The sequence below is a fragment of the Macaca thibetana genome, chromosome 19, assembly GCF_024542745.1.
Source record: "Macaca thibetana thibetana isolate TM-01 chromosome 19, ASM2454274v1, whole genome shotgun sequence".
NCBI lineage: Eukaryota > Metazoa > Chordata > Mammalia > Primates > Cercopithecidae > Macaca > Macaca thibetana.
The window spans coordinates 19,535,138-19,554,627 of record NC_065596.1 but is presented as its reverse complement, the minus strand read 5'-3'; the positions used below and the strand labels follow the sequence as shown (position 1 = coordinate 19,554,627).

Genomic DNA, 19,490 nt, shown 5'->3' with positions numbered 1-19,490 from the left:
TTCTCCTGCCTCAACCTCCCAAGTAGCTGGCATTACAGGGTGTGCCACCATGCCCGGCTAATGTTTTTGTATTTTTAGTAGAGACTGGGTTTCACCATTTTGGCCAGGCTAGTCGAGACAGGGTTTCATCATTTTGGCCAGGCTGGTCTTGAACTTCTGACCTTATGATCCGCCCACCTCAGCCTCCCAAAGTGCTGGGATTACAGCACTTTGGGCCACCTTGCCCAGTCCGAGATTTTTTTTTTTTTTTTTTTGAGATGGAGTCTTGCCCTGTTGCCCAGACAGGAGTGCAGTGGCACAATCTCCACTCACTGCATCCTCTGCCTCCCAGATTCAAGCAATTCTCCTGCCTCAGCCTCCCAAGTAGCTGGGATTATAGGCAGGTGCCACCAGGCCTAGCTAATTTCTTTTTTTTTTTTTGAGATAGAGTCTCGCTCTGCCGCCCAGGCTGGAGTGCAGTGGCACGATCTCGGCTCACTGCAAGCTCCGCCTCCCGCGTTCACGCCATTCTCCTGCCTCAGCCTCTGGAGTAGCTGGGACTACAGGCGCCCGCCACCTCACCTGGCTAGTTTTTCTTTCTTTCTTTCTTTCTTTTTTTTTTTTTTTTTGAGACAGAGTCTCGCTCTGTCGCCCAGGCTGGAGTGCAGTGGCCGGATCTCAGCTCACTGCAAGCTCCGCCTCCCAGGTTTACGCCATTCTCCTGCCTCAGCCTCCCGAGTAGCTGGGACCACAGGCGCCCGCCACCTCGCCCGGCTAGTTTTTTGTATTTTTTTAGTAGAGACGGGGTTTCACCGGGTTAGCCAGGATGGTCTCGATCTCCTGACCTTGTGATCCGTCCGTCTCGGCCTCCCAAAGCGCTGGGATTACAGGCTTGAGCCACCGCGCCCGGCTGCTAATTTTTTGTATCTTTAGTAGAGATGGGGTTTCACCATGTTGGCCAGGCTGTTTTTTTGCTTTTGTTTTTTGTTTTTTTCGGGATGGAGTCTCACTGTCGCCCAGGTTGGAGTGAGGTGGCACAATTCCGGCTCACTGTAACATCTGCCTCCCAGGTTCATGCGATTCTCCTGCCTCAGCCTCCCAAGTAGCTGGGATTACAGGCATGCACCATCATGCCCAGCTAATTTTGTATATTTAGTAGAGATGGGGTTTCACCATGTTAGCCAGGCTGATCTCGAACTCCTGACCTCAGGTAATCCTCCTGCCTCAGTCTCCCAAAGTGCTGGGATTACAGGCGTGAGTCACCACACCCAGCCCGAGATTTTTTTTTTTTAAGGGGGAATGTTAGATTAAGATCCGGCTAGATCGGCCGGGCGCGATCTAGGGCCCGAGCTCTCATCATATCTGTGCCAAGTCACAGATAAGTAGATTCTCCCACAGCAAGGTTCCAACAGAACTTCCTGCAGTGAAAGAGGTGTTTGAAATCTGCGCTAACACAGTAGTCAGCAGCCATGTGGCTATTCAGCGCTTACATGGTGACTTGAGGCTGAGTGCACTGGCTTACGACTGTAATTCCAGCACTTTCAGAGGCTGAGGTGGGTTGGGGGATGGCTTGAGCCCAGGAGTTTGAGACCAGCCTGGGCAACATAGTGAGACCCTGTCTCTACCAAAAATAAAAAATAAAATAATAAAATAAAATTAGCTGGGTGTGGTGGTGTGTGTCTATAGTCCTAGCTACTTGGAGGCTTAGGTGGGAGGATTGCTTGAGCCCAGGAGGTCGAGGCTGCAGTGAGCTCTGATTGCACCACAGCACTCCAGGCTGGGCGACAGAGTGAGGTCGTGTTTCAAACACACAAACAAAAAAACGGTGACTTGAGCAAGTGAGGAACTGAATTTTTAATTCAATTTCATTTTAGTTGACTTAATTTATTTTTGAGACAGGCTGGAACACAGCGGTGCGATCTCGGCTCACTGCAGCCTCCATTTCCCAGGTTCAAATGATTCCCCTGCCTCAACCTCCCAAGTAGCTGGGATTACAGGTGCCAGCCACCACGCCGGGTTTTTTTTTGTTTGTTTGTTTTGTTTTGAGACGGAGTCTCACTCTGTCTCCAGGCTGGAGTGCAGTGGTGTGATCTCGGCTCACTGCAACCTCTGCTAGCTGGGTTGAAGTGATTCTCATGCCTCAGCCTCCCAAGTAGCTGAAACTACAAGTGCACACCACCACATCCAGCTAATTTTTGTAATTTTAGTAGAGACAGGGTTTTGCCATGTTGGCCAGGCTGGTCTCGAACTCTTGACCTTAAGTGATCCACCTGCCTCAGCCTACCAAAGTGTTGAGATTACAGGCATGAGCCACCGCGCCAGAGACTGTGGTTATTATTGACTGGATTATTTTGCCCTGTAAGTCAGGTAGCCTCTCTTCATATCTTAGTTTTCACATCTGTGAAATGAGGTCAATAATACTTGGGAACACAGAGAGCTGTTACAGGAATAGAGTTTATTCATGAAATTTTTTTTTTTTTTTTTTTTTTTGAGATGGAGTTTCGCTCTCGTCACCTAGGCTGGAGTGCAGTTGCACGATCTCGGCTCACTGCAACCTCTGGCTCCCAGGTTCAAGCGATTGTCCTGCCTCAGCCTCCTGAATAGCTGGGATTAGTCACGCACTACCATGCCTGGCTAATTTTTGTATTTTTAGTAGAGACAGGGTTTCACCATGCTGGCCAGGCTCATCCTGAACTCCTGACCTCAGGTGATCCACCTTCCTCAGCCTCCCAAAGTGCTGGGATTACAGGCGTGAGCCATCACGCCCAGTCTTTTTTTTTTTTTTTTTTTCTTTTTTGAGACAGGGTCTCCTTCTGTCACCCAGGCTGGAGTGCAGTGGCACAATCATGGCTTTCTGCAGCCTCAAACTCCTGGGCTTAAACCAACCTCCAGTGTCAGCCTCTCGAGTAGCTGGGACTACAAGCACGTGTCATCATGTCTGCCTAAAATTTTTATTTTCATTTTATTTATTATTTATTATTTATTTATTTATTTTTGAGACGGAGTCTCGCTCTGTCGCCCAGGCTGGAGTGCAGTGGCCGGATCTCAGCTCACTGCAAGCTCCGCCTCCCGGGTTCCCGCTATTCTCCTGCCTCAGCCTCCCGAGTAGCTGGAACTACAAGCGCACGCCACCTCGCCCGGCTAATTTTTTGTATTTTTTAGTAGAGACGGGGTTTCACCGGGTTAGCCAGGATGGTCTCGATCTCCTGACCTCGTGATCCGCCCATCTCGGCCTCCCAAAGTGCTGGGATTACAGGCTTGAGCCACCGCGCCCAGCCTTTTTATTTTTTTAGAGACAGAGTTTTGTCATGTTGCCCAGGCTGATCTGGAACTCCTGGCCTCATGCGATCATCCCGCCTCGCCTCTCAAAGTTTTACAAAATTTGTGAATTCTTTGTAATTTGTAAAAAAAAAAAAATTTACAAAGAATTACAGGCCTGAGCCACCATGTCATCTTGTTAGTATTCTTACTGGTGGAGATGACCAGAGAGGTTGGCTAAATTTCCCAAGGCCACACAGCCAGGCAAGGCCAGAGCTCGGAGGTGAAGCAAGGTCTTTCCAGTGAAGGCTGGGAGCAGTGCCCGGGCTCTCTATGGGGTCAAGAGGGATGGCGTCGGGCCTCTGAGGACCCGGCGCCCAGGCTCCAGGGTTAAGCCCGTGTGGCAGCTGAACTTCCGCGGACCTGTCCCTCTAAAATCCCTGGGAAGCAAGGCATCAGGCGTTCCGGAACAGGCGCCTGCTCCTGTCGGGCTGGCGCACACATGGAGAGACAGCTGGCAGGGGACTGGTGGGCCAAGGAGGAGGGGCCTGGGGGGAGAGGGGGCCTTGGCCAGGAGAAGAGGTCAGGAGCTGTTCCAACCCACCCACCTCCAGATGGGAGGCAAGCGCCTCCTCTTTTGTATTCTCTAACGCCTCTCAATTCCTTCATCCACATTTGACAAATATTATTCAGCGCCTATTGTATGCCAGGTGCCCTCCTGAACCCTTTAGTTGAGTAACATGTCAGGATTCCGCTTTACAGATGTGGCGATCAGGCTCAGAAAGCACCAGCCACTTGTCCCAGACACACAGCAAGAAAACGGCTAAGCTGGGATTGCCAGCCCTGGCTGTTGGTCCTGCCTCAAGGCCTTTGCACTGGCTCTTTCCTCTGCCCGGCATAGGCATGAGCCTGCCCGGCGAATGGATTTTTTTTTTTTTTTTTTTTTGAGACGGAGTCTTACTCTGTCCCAGGCTGGAGTGCGGTTGTGCGATCTCAGCTCACTGCAACCCCCACCTCCCGGGTCCAGGGGATTCTCCTGCCTCAGCCTACAGAGTAGCTGGGATTACAGGCGCCTGCCACCAAGCCCGGGTAATTTTTGTATTTTTAGTAGAGACGGGGTTTCACCATGCTGGCCAGGCTGGTCTCGAACTCCTGACCTTGTGATCCGCCGGGCTCGGCCTTCTAAAGTGCTGGGATTACAGGCGTGAGCCACCACGCCTGGCCGATAATGGATTTCTTTAGCCCTCAGGTTAGATCACATGTCCTGCGGAAAGCCTTCAGGAAGCCACCATAGACTCCCGTGCGCCCCCCAGCCAGGCCCTCTGACCCCTATCACCGCAATGACCACCGCCCCCACTGGACTGCGAACCTCATTGGGGGCGGGGCTGGCTCTGTCGGGGTCACATATCCCTGTATCCCTGTCCCCTAGCACAGGTTTGCAGAGTTCATGACTGTAGGTACTAGACGCTTGCTCTACACACGAATGAAAGGATGAAGGGATGAAGTCAGAATTTCTGCCCATCGCGCACTTCCACGCTGGCGGAACCCCAGCTCAAGGATAAAGAGTCATGTGCTGAGGTCCACGCTGGGATCTGAAGGGGTCTTGGATGGAGGACGGTCCTTCTGGCAGGGTTCCTGTTCAGGCGAGCCCAGTCTGGGACTGGTGTGCCAGGCAGGGGGTCTCCGTAGCGGGAATCCCTGCAGAAGGGGCTGGAACTGTGCGGGGCGCCCCTGAAAGACCGAACCTGGAGAGCTTTGTTGCTCAGATGAGGAAGGGCCAGGGAGGCCACCATGGACCAAAGGGTCACGTTTCTATTCTTCCTGGCCCAGAATGGACAGCCCCAGAAGAAGCTGACAGAGTCAGGGTGCGCCCCGCAAGGGGAGGAGCTGAGAGAGGGGCGGGGCTGAGAGAGGAGGGGGCTGAGGGAGGAGAGGCGGCTGAGAGAGGGGAGGGGTTCAGAGGGGAGGGGTGAGGGAGGAGAGGGGGCTGAGAGACAGGAGGGGCTGAGAGAAGGGAGGGGGCCGAGAGAGGACGGGGTTGAGAGAGTGGAGGGGCTGAAAATGGCAAAGCTGAGAGGAGAGGGGACGGGCTGAGAAGAGGCGGCGAGGCGGGGAGGGGCAGGGCTGAGAGGAAATGGGTGGGGCTGAGGAGGGGCGGGGCTGAGAAGAGGGGCGGGGCTCGGAGGGGGTGGGAGTTGTGGGGCAGGGCTGAGTGGGGCGGGGTTGAGAGAGGAGAGGAAGCTGAGGTTGGGGAAGGGTGCGGAGAGGGGAGGGGGCTTTTCGAGGGGCGGGAACAGGGCTCAGGGAGGCTGAGTGGGGCAGAGGGGGCCGTAGGACACAGGGTCAGGAGTGTATCAAGTCACCGAGTTTCTGACCATTCAGAAACCTGACCGCGTGCGTCTCCGGGGCTCGGGGTCGCCCCCATCCCATGCTCTCCCTCCCTCCCTCCCTCTCCTCGGGCCCTCCCGGCTCCCTCTGACCTCCCCACCCCCAGTCAGCTGTGTCTGTATTTAGAGCGGTGCAGGCCTGTGTCACTTTACTTCCGAAAGGGATTACATCCCTTAGTGCTGCCTTCAGAACCCCCCACACCTGTTGCGGCGCAAGCCCGTGCCATGGGGAGGGGGTGGTCTCGCTTCTGGAGCCACTGTGGGGGAGGAGGCTCAGCTGCCTCCCCTCCTCGAGAAACCTTCTCCCTTTGTGCAACCCCTCCCCTCTGAGCCCCTTCTCTAAGTCCCCATGTCCCCTTCCCGTCCCGGAGTCCCCTTCTCTAAGTCCCCCCGGCCCTGCCCCTTCCCCTCTCGGAGCCCCCTCTCTGCACGCCAACTCAGAGCCGCCTCGTTCCCAGGCTCCCCAAGGCCCCGCGCCCTGCCTGTCGCCCTCCTCCCCTGGCCTGCCCATTGTCCTGGCGAGGGGGTCCCGGAGGCTGGGCGGGCCGGGGTCTGCACGCAGGGGGCGGGAGTCTCCTGCTACCCAGTTGTCTCTGGGCAACGCTGGCAAACTTCGCGCCTAGACACAGAGGCTGCGCTGTTCTCTGGGAGGGGACAGGCGGCACAAGCTGACTGGGGAGATGCTGGCGGTGACGGCTGTGGATGTGAGTTTTCAGGCAGGGGGTGCCAGAGGCAGCTCCAACTGCTCCAGGTGGGAGAAAGGCTCGGGAACGTGGCCATGGGAAACGTTGTCCCCCTGCCGTCCCCACGGCGACCCCCAACTCACTCGACGTCCTTCCTTCCTCTGCAGGCCCTCCTGCTCTGCCCTGTCCCACAGTGGGGTCTTCCGTGCCTGCTCTGATACGTTCATCATCACAGCCTTCCCGGTTGGATTTTGCAATTAAACCTACTTTACAGATGAGAAAACCGAGGCCCAGAGAGCATTTGGTGATTGAAGTAGTGAGAAGACCACAATTTTTGGGGCTGTGGCTCAGGACCCGAGCCCCAGCTCTCCTGTTTTCTCTCCACATGACCTGACAGCTTCTCTGAGCCTCAGTTTACTCATCTGTACTGTGGGCAGACGGTGGCACCCATTTCCTGGGCTGTTTTTACTGTGTGGGGAATCAGATGCTTAGTATAGTCTAGGGTCCAAACTTGGGCTGCCAGTTACCAGCTGTGCAACTGGTCAGGCCATGTTGCCACTCTGTGCCTCAGTTTCCCCATCAATAAAATGGGGGCTATAATAGCATCTACTTCATAAAGTGGCTGTGACAATGAAAGTTAGTTCTAGGCTGGGCGCGGTGGCTCACGCCTGTAATCCCAGCACTTTGGGAGGCCAAAGTGGATGGATCACTTGAGGTTAGGAGTTCAAGACCAGCCTGGCCAACATGGTGAAGCCCTGTCTCTATTAAAAACACAAAAATTAGCCAGGCGTGGTGGTGGGCGCCTATAATCCCAGCTACTCAGGAGGCTGAGGCAAGAGAATTGCTCAAAACCTGAAAGGCAGAGGTTACAGTGAGCCGAGATCGCACCACTGCATTCCAGCCTGGGCCACAGAGGGAGACTCTGTCTAAAAAAAAAGAAAAAAAAAGTTAATTCTAGTATATACTGACTTGTAGGAAACCCTTTATAAATATTATTGTTACTATATTTTTCCCTCTGAGTTTGTGCCTTTTTTCTTTTTGGTGATAGGGTCTCTGTCACTCAGGCTGGAGGCCAGTGATCACAGCTCACTGCAGCCTCAAACTCTCAGGCTCAAGTTATCCTCCTGCCTCAGCCTCCCAAGTAGATGGGACTACAGGTGTGCACCACCACGCCTGACTGTTTTATTTTTTTGTAGAGATGGGGTCTTGAAGTGTTGCCCAGGCTGGTCTTGAACTCAGGCTTAAGTGATCCTCCCGCCTCGGCCTCTGAAAATGCTGGTATTACAGGCATGAGCCTCCGCACCTGGCTTGAGTTTAGGCTTTCTATGAGCTTCAGAGAGGCTTGTGTGTGGGGAGGTCATCGTCCCAGGCCCTTCCAGGCCCTCAGGCTTGGAGTCAGGGATTGAGGGTGTGAGATGGTTCCCTGGGGTAACTCTATCTGGGAACCAGTCCCCGTGCCTGTTGAGTGATATAGCGGATTCCCCTGCCACACCCTTGGTCTCCCCTGCCTGGACTGTGTAGACCACTCAGGATCCCTGATGGTGGGGACTTGAGTCTGCCCCTGTCAGGATAATTGCCAGAGAGTGCACAGAGCAAAGGCTCCATAGCCCCCACCCTGGACTGTGACTCCCTGGGTGCAGAGGGGGTGCAGACCCTGCACATAAACAGGTGCACCTGGTGGGTCCTCACCTGAGGCTGCTGGGCCAGCAGCCCTCTAGCTCTCCCCCTACAAGCAGAGGGGAGAAGGGGCATAGCTGCCCCCTCTGCCTGCCGCAGCAGTCACCAAGGTTCCTGCCAGCTGCTCCCTTCTCAGAGTTCACTGGGCTTCAGACTGTCAGGCACCCACAGCCATGCCCTACCTCCTGGGGTTACCATAAACATACATTAACAGCCCCACCCAGCACTTACTGAACCCAATATGTCACACGTGTAATTGCACGCAATACCCCCCTCAACAGTCCACAAGGAGGCAGGTGCTATTATCAGCCTCATTTTATACATGGGAAACAGTCTCAGAGAGGTTCTATCACTTGGCCAAGGTCACACAGCAGGGGAGTCACACCGCAGGGACTCAAACTCCAGGCTGCGTTATTTTTTATTTTTTTTTCTGAAACAGGGTCTTACTCTGTTGCCCAGGCTGGAGTGCAATGGGTCCATCTCGGCTCACTGCAACCTCCTCGTCCTGGGCTCAGATGATCTCCTCACCTCAGCCTCCTGAGCAGCTGGGACTACAGGTGTGCACCACCGCGCCTGGCTAATTTTTGTGTGTTTTTTTTTTTTTGTAGAGGCGGGGTTTCTCCATGTTGCCCAGGCTGGTCTTGAACTCTTGGGCTCGAGCAATCCTACCGCCTTGGCCTCCCAAAGTGTTGGGATTCCAGGTGTGAGCCGCCACGCCCAGCCCAGGCTGCACTCTTAACCACCACCCTTCGCTGTCTGTCACAACAAATAACAGCGTGTGTGGTCTGAGGCCACTGTGCAGGGCTTGGAGGTCTGTGCTATCATCAGCCTAATTGTGCAGAGGAGGAAAGCGAGGGGCAGAGACAGGAGGGCCTGGCCTAAGGGCACAAAGCAGGCAGGGGGAGGAATAAAGATGAGCATAGGAGTCAGCCTGCCTCTGAGTGAATGAGTGCATGAGGAGGGAGTGAGGGTGGATGGGTTGGTGGATGGATGGGTAGAAAGGTGGTGAATAGGGGCTGGGCGAGGTGGCTCATGCCTGTAATCCCAGCACTTTGGGAGGCTGAGGTGGGCGGATCACCAGAGGTCGGGAGTTCAAGACCAGCCTGACCAACATGGTGACACCCCGTGTCTACTAAAAATACAAAAATTAGCCGGGTGTGGTGGTGGGCGCCTGTAATCCCAGCTACTTGGGAGGCTGAGGCAGGAGAATCACTTGAACCCAGGAGGCAGAGGTTGCAGTGAGCCGAGACCGCACCATTGTACTCCAGCCTGGGCAACAGAGCAAGACTCCGTCTCAAACAAAACAAAACAAAACGAAACAAAACTGTTGAATGGATGGGTGATTAGATAGATGGATGGATGGATGAGTGGATGAATGGATGGATGAATGGATGAGTGGGTGGATGGACGAATGGATGGATGAATGAGAGGTGGGTGGGCAGGTAGGTGGGTAAATGGATGTATGAATTTATGAGATGATAGTTGTATGGATTATGGATGGATGGATGAGCAGGTGAATCTATGCATTATGGGTGGGTGGACTGATAAATGGGTGCATGTATGGATTATGGATGAATGGATGGATGGATGGATGGATGAATAGAGAGGTGGGTGGGGAGGTAAGTGGGTAAATGGATGTATGATTTGTAAGAGTATGAATGTATGAATGTATGGATTATGGATGGATGGATGAATGGATGGATGAATAGAGAGGTGGGTGGGTAGGTAGGTGGGTAAATGGATGTATGAATTTGTAAGAGTATGAATGTATGGATTATGGATGGATGGATAGATGAACAGGTCAATCTATGAATTATGGGTGGGTAGACTGATAAATGGGTGCATGTATGATGGATGGATGGATGAATAGAGAGGTGGGTGGGTAGGTAAGTGGGTAAATGGATGTATGAATTTGTGAGAGGATGGATGTATGGATTATGGATGAATGGATTTGGATAGATGGATGAGTGGATGGATGGATGGATGGATGAATGGATGGATGAATGGGTAGATTGATGGGTGGGTAGATGGATGGATGGATTGATGCATGGGTGGATGGATGAGTGAGTGGATGGATATATGGATTATTGGTGGATGGATGGATGAGTTAGTGGGTGGGCATATGGATTATTGGTGGATATATTAATGGGTGAGTGAATGGATATATGGATTACTGGTGGGTGGGTGGATGGATGGATGGATGGATGGGTTTTCACCCTTCCGCTGTAGGGAGCTCTAAGCTTGGTTCACACAGCAGATGGGGTGAGAGGGTGGTGGGTGGGATAGACACTACTGGAGTCCGTTCCAAGTAGGTAGAGAAGGATTCTGGAATCAATTCCAGGGCAGCATCTAAGAGAGCATCCAGCCATTCACTCCTTCAGCAAACATGTATTGAGCACCTGCTGCATGCCAGGTGCTCTTCCAGGCACTGGGCGTCTGTCCGGCAGAGAACGGAGCAGACAAAATCCCTCTTCTGTGGGGCCGACAACTTCAGGAGGGCGTGGGGGGTGTGAGAGCCCCATTGGAGCAGATTTAGGAGGGAACAGGAAACGGGGAAGTGGAGACAGCAAGTGTTCATGGCTCTCAGAATTTTACTATAAAAAGAACCAGGCCGGGTGCGGTGGTTCACACCTGTAATCCCAGCACTTTCGGAGGCTGAGGCGGGTGGATCACTTGAGGTCAGGAGTTCAAGACCAGCCTGGCCAATATGGTGAAACCCTGTCTCTACTAAAAATACAAAAATTAGCCGGGCGTGGTGGCGGGCGCCTGTAATCCCAGTTACTCAGGAGGCTGAGGCAGGAGAATCGCTTGAACCAGGGAGGTGAAGTTTGCAGTAAGCGGAGATCATGCTACTGCATTCCAGCCTGGGCAATAGAGTGAGACTCTGTCTTAAAACAACAACAAGAAAAACAACAACAACAACAACAAATCATTATCCGAATGGGGTTATTACCAGTTCCTGACGCTTCAGGCATTCTCCAATGGCTCCAGAGTCTGTCATGCCCTTGTTCACAAGGTTAAAAGTGGCAGCAGGCAGCCAGGGCCTCACAGCCCAAGGTCTAGGCCCAAGGATCTCCATGTGGAAGTTGTTGATTTCGATTTTAATGTGTTGATTTCAAAGCCCTGAAGGCTGCAGGTTCTTGCATCTCAGCCCTAGAGGAGTAATGAGCTTCTCCAGGGAGAATGAGAAGCTGGAAACAGCTTCAAGAACTCGGGTTACTGAGGCAGGGACAGGCCTGATGAAGGCTGGGAGGTGGGAGACCCCTGTCTGGCCTATCCCACCTGCCAGTTTATAGATTATGTGTGACGGGGCAGCACCCAGGAGCTGGGCCTGAATCTCATCCTTTCAGCCAATGGACATTTAGCGAGTGCACAGCAGGTGCAAAGGCTCTGGGGCCACGTGGAGCATGGACTGTTACAGAAACGGTTACAGGTTCCTGAATTAGCCCATTTTGTTTTCGTCTCAGAGCCTCATTTACCCCATCTGTGAAATGGGAATAAGAGAACCTACCTCTTTAAGTTGTGTATGTATGTTTTACACCATATTCAGACTGTGTGTGTGTGTCTACCTGTGTCCTTCCCAAAACACTTTAACACTCACTTGTTTTTTCCCTTGGAGACAGGGTCTCTCTGTCACCCGGGTTGGAGTACAGTGACACAATCACAGCTCACTGCAGCATTGAACGCTTGGGCTGAAGCAATCATCCTGCCTCAGTCTCCTGGGTAGCTAGGACCACAGGCATGTGCCACCATGCCTAGCTAATTTTTAATTTTTTTTTAAGAGCTGGGGTCTTGTGGTCAGGCACGGTGGCTCGTGCCTGTAATCCCAGCACTGTGGGAAGCCGAGGCGGGCAGATCACTTGAGGTCAGGAGTTCAAGACCAGTCTGGGCAACACAGTGAAACTCCATTTCTACTAAAAATACAAAAATTAGCTGGGCATGGTGTAATCCCAGCTACTCAGGAGGCTGAGCACCTGTAATCCCAGCTACTCAGGAGGCTGAAGCAGGAGAATCACTTGAACCCAGGAGGCTGAGGTTGCAGTGAGCTGAGATCCAGCCACCGCAATCACTCCAGCCGGGGCGGCAGAGCAATACTCTTTTTGTTTGTTTGTTTTTAAGATGGAATTTCGCTCTTGTCGCCCAGGCTGGAGTGCAATGGCGCAATCTTGGCTCACTGCAACCTCTGTCGCCTGGATTCAAGCGATTCTCCTGGCTCAGCCTCCTGGGTAGCTGGGACTACAGGCGCCTGCCACCATGCCTGGCTAATGTTTGTATTTTCAGTAGAGGCGGGGGTTCACCATCTTGGCCATGCTGGTCTCGATCTCCTGACCTCATGATCTACACAACTCGGCCTCCCAAAGTGCTGGGATTATAGGCATGAGCCACCGTGCCCAGCCCACAATACTGTCTTAAAAAAAAAAGAAGAAGAAGAAGAAGAAAAAAAAAAGGGTCGGGCGCGGTGGCTCACGCCTGTAATCCCAGCACTTTGGGAGGCAGAAGGCGGGCGGACCACCAGGTCAGGAGATCGAGACCATCCTGGCTAACACGGTGAAACCCCGTCTCTACTAAAAATACAAAAAACTAGCCAGGCGTGGTGGCGGCGCCTGTAGTCCCAGCTACTCGGGAGGCTGAGGCAGGAGAATGGCGTGAACCCGGGAGGTGGAGCTTGCAGTGAGCGGAGATCGCGCCACTGCACTCCAGCCTGGGAGACAGAGCGAGACTCCGTCTCAAAAACAACAACAACAAAAGGTAGTTGTATTAGGATCCCATTTTATAGATGGGAAAATTGAGGCATAGAGCAGTTAGATTTGAACCGCTCCCCGCCCCCAAGTCCCCCCCCATGTGCTATCATCTCTGGCTCTGGACCTGGGGGTTTGTCAACATGTGTTCCTGGCATGACCAGCTGCACGAACATCACACATACCAGGAGCTTGCGCGGGTCTGGTGTGGGGTCCACAGCCTCCGGAACCTGAGCCTGTAGGTCAGCGCGTGCCCCAGTCCCGGGGGCCAGAGGAGGGAGCGCGTAGGTAGAGGCGGCAGGTCCAAACTCCACGCCTTGTTCCCTCTCCGGGAGCCGGCTTCCCTCCCGCTGCCTCGGCCTGGACCCGGCCCAGCTGCTGACCTCGGGAACTCGAGTACCTCCAGGGACGCAGGCAATCAATTAGAATTGGCAGCGCCTGCCTAAGTAAAAGGCCTGCTTTAATGAGGAGGCCGTGGCGCTGCCGTGGGCGCAGGCGCTGGGCTGAGCCCAGAGGGGGCTGGAGCTGAGGGGTCACGTGGCCACCAGGGGCCACCTGCCTGTCACAATTATGAGTCCCCGTGTGTGCGCTCATTCTGTTTATCATTAGGCCAGGGCTATTTACAGCTCGGGGGAGAGCAGCCCCTAAGTCATGCAAGCCGCAGACATTTATTGAGCACCAACTGTGTGACAGGTCTTGTGCTGGGTTGGAGGAAACAGTAGGGGCAAGATGCCCTCCAGTGGGGGCCAGAGGAGGCATCAGGGTGGGCTTCCTGGAGGAAGCAACACATACATTGAAATTGGAATGATGACTCGAAATTCAGTCCCGAAGAAGGGAAGGGAGGAGGACTGTGGAGGCCTGGTTAAGAATGAGGCCAGGGCCGGGCGCGGTGGCTCAAGCCTGTAATCCCAGCACTTTGGGAGGCCGAGATGGGCGGATCACGAGGTCAGGAAATCGAGACCATCCTGGCTAACACAGTGAAACCCTGTCTCTACTAAAAAATACAAAAAAAAAAAACTAGCCGGGCGAGGTGGTGGGCGCCTGTAGTCCCAGCTACTCGGGAGGCTGAGGCAGGAGGATGGAGTAAACCCGGGAGGCGGAGCTTGCAGTGAGCCGAGATCTGGCCACTGCACTCCGGTCTGGGCGACGGAGCAAGACTCCGTCTCAAAAAAAAAAAAAAAAAAAAAAAAAATGAGGCCAGGCGCCGTGGCTCACATCTGTAATCCCAGCACTTTGGGAGACCGAAGCAGGTGGATCACCTGAGGTCAGGAGTTCCAGACCAGGCTGGCCAACATGAAGCCCCAAATCTACTAAAAGTACAAAAATTAGCCAGGTGTGGTGGCAGTTGCCTTTGATCCCAGCTACTCAGGAGGTTGAGGCAGGAGAATCGCTTGAATTTGGAAGGCGGAGGTTGTGGTGAGCCGAGATTGCGCCACTGCACTCCAGCTTGGACAACAAGAGCGAAACTCTGTCTCAAAAAAAAAAAAGAATGAGTCCAGCCTGGATTGTAGGGGCGCTCCTACCTGTAATCCCAGTGCTTTGGGAGGCCGAAGTGGGAGGATCACCTGAGGCCAGAAGTTAAAGACCAGTCTGGGCAACATAATAAGACCCCCATAACATTTAAAAATAAAAATAAAAAAATTAGCCAAGTGTGGGCTGGGTGCGGTGGCTCATGTCTGTAATCCCAGCACTTTGGGAGGCGGGGGGATCATAAGGTCAGGAGATCGAGACCATCCTGGCTAACATGGTGAACCCCCGTCTCTACTAAAAATACAAAAAATTAGCCGGGCGTGGTGGTGGGCGCCTGTAGTCCCAGCTACTCGGGACGCTGAGGCAGGAGAATGGTGTGAACCCGGGAGGCGGAGCTTGCAGTGAGCCGAGATGGCGCCACTGCACTCCAGCCTGGGTGACAGAGCAAGACTCCATCTCAAAAAATAAAAATAAAAAAATTAGCCAAGTGTGGTGGCACACATCTATAGTCCAGCTACTCGGGAGGCTGAGATGGGAGGATTGCTTCAGCCCAGGAGGTTGAGGCTGTTGTGAGCTATGATTGTACCTCTGCACTCCAGCCTGGGTGGCAGAGTGAGACCCCATCTCAAAACAAAAAATTGAATTAGTTCCCGTGTACAGGTTGTCCAAATGAAGATAACACAGCAAAGGACCATGAAGGCTGCAGATAGAATTTCTTCTCAAGGTCCTGAATCCATTACATCTGCAAAGACCCTATTTCCAAAAAAGCTCACATTCTGAGGTTCTGGGTGTGTATAATTTTTTTTTTTTCCAGACAGGGTCTCACTCTGTTGCCCAGGCTGGAGTGGGTGCAGTGGCGGGATCTCGGCTCACTGCAGCCTTCACCTCCCAGGTTCACATGATTCTCCTACCTCAGCCTCCCGAGTAGCTAGGATTACAGGTACCTGCCACCACGCCCGGCTAATTTTTGTATTTGTATTTCTATTATTTATAATTTTTTTTTCCTGAGACCAAGTCTCACTCTGTCGCCCAGGCTGGAGTGCAGTGGTGCAGAGGTTGGCTCACTGCAACCTCTGCCTCCCGGGTTCAAGCGATTCTCCTGTCTCAGCCTCCAGAGTAGTTGGGAATACAGGCGTGTGCTACCACCCCTGGCTAATTTTTGTATTTTTAGTAGAGACGGGGTTTCTTCATGTTGGCCAGGCTGGTCTCAAACTCCTGACCTCAAGTGAGCTGCCTGCCTTGGCCTCCCAAAGTGCTCAGATTATTACAGGTGTGAGCCACCACGCCCAACCTATTTATTTATTTATTTAGTTTTGAGATGCAGTCTCACTCTGTTGCCAGGCTGGGGTGCAGTGGCGCGATCTTGGCTCACTGCAACCTCCACCTCCCGGGTTCAAGCGATTCCCCTGCCTCAGCCTTCCGAGTAGCTTGGACTACAGGCGTATGCCACCATGCCTGGCTAATTTTTTTTGTGTGTGTATTTTAGTAGAGACAGGATTTCACTATGTTGACCAGGATGGTCTCGCTCTCCTGACCTCGTGATCCGCCCACCTCGGCCTCATGAGCCACCGCGCCCGGCCTTTTATTGTTATTTATTTATTTATTTATTTTTGAGATGTAGTTTCACTCTTGTTGCCTAGGCTGGAGTGCAGTGGCGCGACTTCAGCTCACTGCAACCTCTGCCTCCCAGGTTCAAGTGATTCCCCTGCCTCAGCTTCCCGAGTAGCTGAGATTACAGGCACTTACCACCATGTCTGGCTAATTTTGGTATTTTTGGTAGAGACAGTGTTTCATCATGTTGACCAGGCTGGTCTCTATCTCCTGATCTCAGGTGATCCACCCACCTCGGCCTCCCAACATGCTGGGATTACAGGCATGAGCCACTCTGCCCGGCCTATTTTTTTTTAATTAATTTTTTTTTTCGAGATGGAGTCTGGCTCTGTCACTCAGGCTGGAGTGCAATGGTGCAATCTCGCTTCACTGCAGCCTCCGCCTCCCAGTTTCAAGAGATTCTTCTGCCTCAGCTTCCCTATTAGCTGGGACTACAGGCGCCCACCACCATGCCCAGCTAATCTTTGTATTTTTAGTAGAGACGAGGTTTTACCATGCTGCTCAGGCTGGTCTCAAACTCCTGACCTCAAGTGATCCTCCCACCTCATCCTCTCAAAGTGCTGGGATTACAGGCCTGAGCCACGACTCCAAATGAAGTGTATGTAATTTTTTTTTTTTTTTTTTGAGACGGAGTCTTGCTCTGTCGCCCAGGCTGGAGTGCTGTGGCGTGATCTCGGCTCACTGCAAGCTCCGCCTCCTGGGTTCACGCCATTCTCCTACCTCAGCCTCCTGAGTAGCTGCGACTACAGGCGTCCACCACCAAGCCTGGCTAATTTTTTTTTGTATTTTTTTTTAATAGAGATGGGATTTCACCATGTTAGTCAGGATGGTCTCGATCTCCTGACCTTGCGATCTGCCCCCCTCGGCCTCCCAAAATGCTGGGATTACAGGCGTGAGCCACCGCGCCCGGCGTGGTTTTTTTTTTTTTTTTTTTTTTTTTTGAGACAGTCTCGCTCTGTTGCCCAGGCTGGCGTGCAGTGGCACGATCTCGGCTCACTACAACCTCTGCCTTCCGGGTTCAAGCAATTCTCCTGCCTCAGCCTCCCGAGTAGCTGGGACTACCAGGTGTCTGCCATCACGCCTGGCTAATTTTTTGTATGTTTAGTACAGATGGGGTTTCACCGTGTTAGCCAGGATGGTCTCAATCTCCTAACCTCGTGATCCACCCGTCTCAGCCTCCCAAAGTGCTGGGAGTACAGTCCTGAGCCACCGGTCCCAACCGAGGTGTATGTAAGTTTTGAATTTATTTTTGCAAGCAGGCACTACTCAACATAGTACAATATGTGCTTGTTCCCATCTGCCTCCTGCTCTGGAATGTCAACTCCAGGAGGGCAGATTTCTGTCTGTTTTGAACACCACAGTGTCCCCTGTACCTCAAATACTGTTTGGCACACAGTAGGCATTCGATAAATGTTTTTTTTTTTTTTATTCCGCAAACAACTATGAAGCACCCACTGTGTTGTTCTCACACAGAAATGGAGTTTTTCATGCTCTGAGGACTCGGGGCAAAGAGAGAGAAGGACAAGGAGGAGCCACGGTGACTGCAACTTCCGTTTTTTTTCTGCAGCCTCGGGTGCCAGCAATAATAACACAGGACCTCTAGGCAGAGGAAGAGAAGAGGTGCTGAGGGAGGCGGGGCTTCTGGAGGGGACACAGCCCCTGGGGATCAGGCCGGGGAGGCGGGAGTCCAGCTGGAGTCCCTGGAGTCCCCAGCAGAGAGGCTGGCTGGCTGGCTGGCTGCCCTGGCCTGCCCGCTTTTTCTGGGGTGGATGGGAAGGGCTGACACCACCAGAGGAAGGCAGGGTGGAGGTGGGGAGGGCGTCTGCACCTGGACCCAGGAGGAGGTGGGGGAAAGAAGTAGAGGCTGGGAGGGGGAGACACAGGAGGTGAGGAGAGAAAGAGAGAACCAAAGGGAGATGGAAAGAGACCCGCACAGAGAAGCTGAACTGAGGTCAGACAGATAAAAGACAGAGGGACTCACACAGAGGGTGACAAAGATAGAAACACAGAGAGATGGACAGGGGCAGTCAGAGATAAAGGGAGACTCAGAGAGACAGAGGAGACCCACAGAGATACAGACTTAGAGAGATAGAGAGAGAGAGACAGAGACCTAGAGAGACAGAGAACAAGAGAAAAGAGACAGAGATAGAAAGAGATAGTCAGAGATAAAAGGAGACTCAAAAGACGGAGAACCAGAGAGAGAGAATTAGCCATGCGTGGTGGCAGGTGCCTGTAGTCCTAGCTACTTGGGGGGCTGAGGCAGGAGGATCCCTTGAACCCGGGAGGCAGAGGTTGCAGTGAGCTGAGATTGCACCACTGCCCTCCCGTCCTGGGAGACAGAGGGAGACTCTGTCTCAAAGAAAAAAAAAAAAAGAGAGAGAGAGAGAGAGACAAAGAGACTTAGAGAGACAGAGAGGGAAAGAAAAACAGAGAAAAAGGTAGATTCAGGACAGGCGCGGTGGCTCACACCTGTAATCCCAGCACTCTGGGAGGCGGAGGTGGGCGGATCACGAGGTCAGGATATGGAGACCATCCTGGCTAACACGGTGAAATCCTGTCTCTATTAAAAGTACAGAAAATTAGCCGGGCGTGCTGGCGGGCGCCTGTAGTCCCAGCTACTTGGGAGGCTGAGGCAGGAGAATGGTGTAAAACCCAGGAGGCGGGGCTTGCAGTGAGCCCAGATCACACCACTGCACTCCAGCCTGGGCGACAGGGCAAGACTGTCTCAAAAAAAAAAAAAAAAAAAAAAAAAAGGTAGATTCAAAGAGACAGAAAGAAAACAAGAAAAAAGAGACCAACAGAGATCAAAAGAGGCAGTCAGAGATAAAAAGACTCAGAGAGACCTAAAGACAGAGAAAGACAGAGAGAGAGATCTAGAAAGAGACTCAGGAAGAGATAGAGAGATAGAGACAGGCGAGAGGCCCCTAGCCCGTCCCCCTCCCCAGTTTTCCTCTCTGGGGCACCCCTGGGGTCTGGGGCTCCAACCCAGTCCTGGTCCCCACCCCTCCCCGCTGCTGGTACTTCAGACCCCCTCCATGAACCGCTGAGTGCCCCCGGTCCCTAACTCAGGGTCTTCCCAGCTCAGAGATCTGGGGCTCAGCCCTGAGACCTTCTGGGATTCAGGATCCAAATGCCCAGTGGAGTCAGAGTTTGATCCCAGAGGCAGGGACACCGTTAATCCTGGAAAGGGGGTGCCTCCTCCACCCGGGCCTGAGCTGAGAGTGAGGAGGCTGTCTATATGAAGCCCCCACTTCACGCTTCCCACAGGAGAGATTCACCCCATTTCACAGGGGAGGAAACTGAGGCTTGGAGAAAGATGGGATTGTGGAGAGGAGCACGTTTGTTCATCCAGAACACATCGCTGAGATGGACGCAGCGGCTCACGCCTGTAATCCCAGCGTGATTGGGAGCCCAAGGCGGGCAGATCACCTGAGGTCAGGAGTTTGAGACCAGCCTGACCAACATGGTGAAACCCCGTCTCTACTAAAAATACAAAAATTACCTGTGATCCCAGAGCTTTGGGAGGCCGAGGCGGGTGGATCATGAGGTCAGGAGATCGAGACCATCCTGGCTAATATGGTGAAACCCCGTCTCTACTAAAAATGCAAAAAATTAGCCAGGCGTGGTGGCGGGCGCCTGTAGTCCCAGCTGCTTGGGAGGCTGAGGCAGGAGAATGGTGTGAACCT

At 53.0% G+C, this 19,490-nt stretch overlaps 1 protein-coding gene across 1 annotated transcript in view; it reads right to left on the bottom strand.

The window, feature by feature from the left end:
• The window catches only part of UBXN6 (UBX domain protein 6), a 181,850-nt gene extending 162,992 nt beyond the window's left edge, over positions 1 to 18,858 (bottom strand). The window contains exon 1 of the mRNA XM_050770529.1: positions 18,855 to 18,858. The gene's annotated coding sequence lies outside the window, so the exon portion shown is untranslated. The remainder of the gene's footprint in view (positions 1 to 18,854) is intronic.
• Positions 18,859 to 19,490: the final 632 nt, after the last annotated feature.